The sequence below is a fragment of the Anabrus simplex genome, chromosome 2 (genome assembly GCF_040414725.1).
Source record: "Anabrus simplex isolate iqAnaSimp1 chromosome 2, ASM4041472v1, whole genome shotgun sequence".
Classification (NCBI taxonomy): Eukaryota; Metazoa; Arthropoda; class Insecta; order Orthoptera; family Tettigoniidae; genus Anabrus; species Anabrus simplex.
Window position 1 is genome coordinate 670,653,724 of NC_090266.1, and position 3,195 is coordinate 670,656,918.

The window sequence follows — 3,195 nt, forward strand, 5'->3', positions numbered from 1 at the left end:
CGCTCGGGTCATCTGATTGGTCTTTGCTTTTGCCTTTTGGGGCTTTGCAATATGGCGCCATATTCACTCAGTCTAATCATGATAGGTTCTTGTCCTGTCTTTCTTATTCTGATTATTTTGTGGTTCCACGAACCTACTGCGCTGACGTAGCAGGGGGAGAGGTGATACTCCCACGTGGTGCATCCCAGGTGGCGGATAGGGGGGTCCTAACCGGCTTGCCGACGGATTTGAGGGAAATAAAATACCTCTCGCGGACTAAACACACAACCTCTGTGGGTGGGGACGCAGACGAAGAATTCACCTACAGTATGCCCTGCCTGTCGTAAGAGGCAACTAAGGGATGATCAAATTAGAAGCATGAAATTACTTGTGATTAGTACCACCAAGCGGGGAACACCATAGGTCGCTTTTACTTGCGCGTAGTACCATTATGTTGGATACCAAATAGGTTTGTGATTAGTAGCAAACAGAACGCGATGGCTTTTACAGTACCTGTGATTAGTAGCACTATATGAGCGACACTATGGGATGAGGGAACCCATGGCTCTGGCTTGCCTATGATTAGTACCCACTATATGAGGAACACCATAGGTTTGCGTTGCCTGTAAATGGCGCTGCAATGTGCGAAACAGCGTAGGTCTGTAATACATGTGCGAATTTCATTACCTGTTAGTAGTACCATAATGTGTGGAACACCGCAAGTCTACGCTACTCTTGATTAGTACCGCAACATGACAGATACCATGGTTCTACTTTCCTAGCGATAAGTACCATTGTGAGGGGCCACCGACTTTGATTTTGGACCCCTTTCGACTACAAGTACCATCGATTCAGTATTGTGCTATAGAAGCAGTCCCTTGGTCAGTAATACTATTGTTCTACGCCAGCTTCTGTGCATGTGAGGCACTGCGGGTCGGTTCTACTGATCATTTTAAATTCATATCCATCCATCCATTTCATTCTTCGTACTCATGTTTTGAATAGTGGTCAGTGGATGTTTCTTAACTTTTAATTTGTCATTTCATTTCGTACCATTAGGGGCCGATGACCTAGATGTTAGGCACCTTTAAACAACAAGCATCATCATCATCATCATATTTTGTGGTTAAAAAATGTGTTTGTGTTGCAGAAATGAAGCGTGCATATGCTTCCAGCAATAGGGTAGCAAGTAAAAGTACTGTTCTCCAAATGTATCGTGATAAATACACAGAAGAATTGCCATGTTTAATATCTTTGTAAACTAGTGTTAACCACATGTTCTGTTTCATGTTTTTAAAAAAATTTCTGTGGTCCATGGTGGTAGAGATGATTGACGAAGGTGCATTGAATCTATGAAACACAAATCAGATGGGAGAAATAATGCACCGGGCGAGCTGGCCGTGCGGTTAGGAGCGCGCAGCTGTGAGCTCGCATCCGGGAGATAGTGGATTCGAACTCCACTGTCGGCACTCCTAAAGATGGTTTTCTGTGGTTTCCCATTTTCACACCAGGCAAATGCTGGGGCTGTACCGGTACCTTAATTAAGGCCACGGCTGCTTCCTTCCCATTCCTAGGCCTTTCCTGTCCCATTGTCGCCATAACACCTGTGTTGGTGCGACGTAAAGCAAATAGCAAGAAATAATGCAAATAATAAACCAATAACAAATTTAGTCAGTTGTGGGGAAAAAGTGTTACAAATGCAGATGCTTTTTACATCGTTCCTTGTAGAACATAATGTTCGAATTGCAGCTTCTGATCGTGCAGGAAACTTGCTCAAAGCAGTGTTTACAAAAGCACAAACTGTACAAAAGTATGGTTGTAGCAGAACAAAAGCTTCTGCACTAGTAAATTTTATGGCTAATGACACAAAACAAGACATAGATCGATATGTGCAAAGCATGCCTTTTTCCTGAGCTATTGATGCTTGGTTGTTTCGTTTTATAATCTAGGACAGGGTGAGGTGTGCACTTACTTTTATCATTAAGTAAACTCGTGTCCTCATCCCGGGGTGGTGCAGTTCTTTTCAGGCACACCCCAAAATGGCGGTGTGCTGCATGTACCATTTGAACCACATAGCAGCACTCCTGCCATTCTTAAATTTCTGGCTGTACCGGGAATCGAACCCGGGCCCCCGAGGACGGCAGCTAATAATACTAACCGTTGCGCTACAGAGGCGGACACTTCTATCATTAGAGAATGCTAATAATACAGGTGCAGGTTACTTTTGCTTGTTAACAATGAGTTTCCTACTCTAAATATTCCTTGGAAAATTGTATAGCTGTTTCTTCTCACAATGCCAACTCGATAATAAAGGCTGTGTCAAATATGTCAGAATGAACAGTCTTCTGTTTTAGTACACAGATGTCCATGCCATTAAATCCATTTAGCTGCTCGAAAAGTTTATGCTTATTTGCCAGTCAACAGTGAGCATTTTCCCATTAAACTTTTGTATTACCGGTATCTTGATAAAAGTTCCAAAAGACTTAACACTTTGAAAGTATAACAAGTTATAATGAACATATTGAAAATATTTGTAAGAAAGCATTACAAAGACTGGGTTGCATTACTAGATATTCCAGAGAATTTTCAAACTCTGCTACCTATCGATTGCTTTATGTATCTACTAGCAATTACCCGCGGCTTCGCTCGCGTGGATTTCGTAATTTGATCAGAGTAATCGTTCTTCGGCATTGTACTAAGAGACTATCTGAAAATTCCTAAAGTGTAAAAACTCGCCCAAAAATTTAGTCTCATTTATCCAAGAAATTATTTGTAAACCATGTTTTTGGTATTACCTTTTCGGGCTAAGACGACCATGCGACATAGAACTGTACATGCGAGAAACAGTCTCCTCTGAAGTCAAAAAATAAATACATGTTTCCATATTTTTGAAGGAGATTCCAAATACCTATTCCCACATCTGTAACAATTCAGTTTTTGAGATATAGGCCTACATAAGTATTTCCATAAAAAGAATTCAACCCCTTGATCAGTCCTTCCCCTACCCCCCATCTAAGTGTATTTTCCGAAAACAAAAATACATGTTTTCTTATTTTTAAAGGAGTTTCCAAATATCATTTTTCCAGTCTGTAACATTTTCAGTCTTTAAGATATGAGTAACCTCGTAAAAATAATTCAACTATTTTTCACTACTTCTCACCCCCTGTTAAGTGCCCTCTCCGAAAACAAAAAGGTACAGCTTCCTGTATTTTTAAA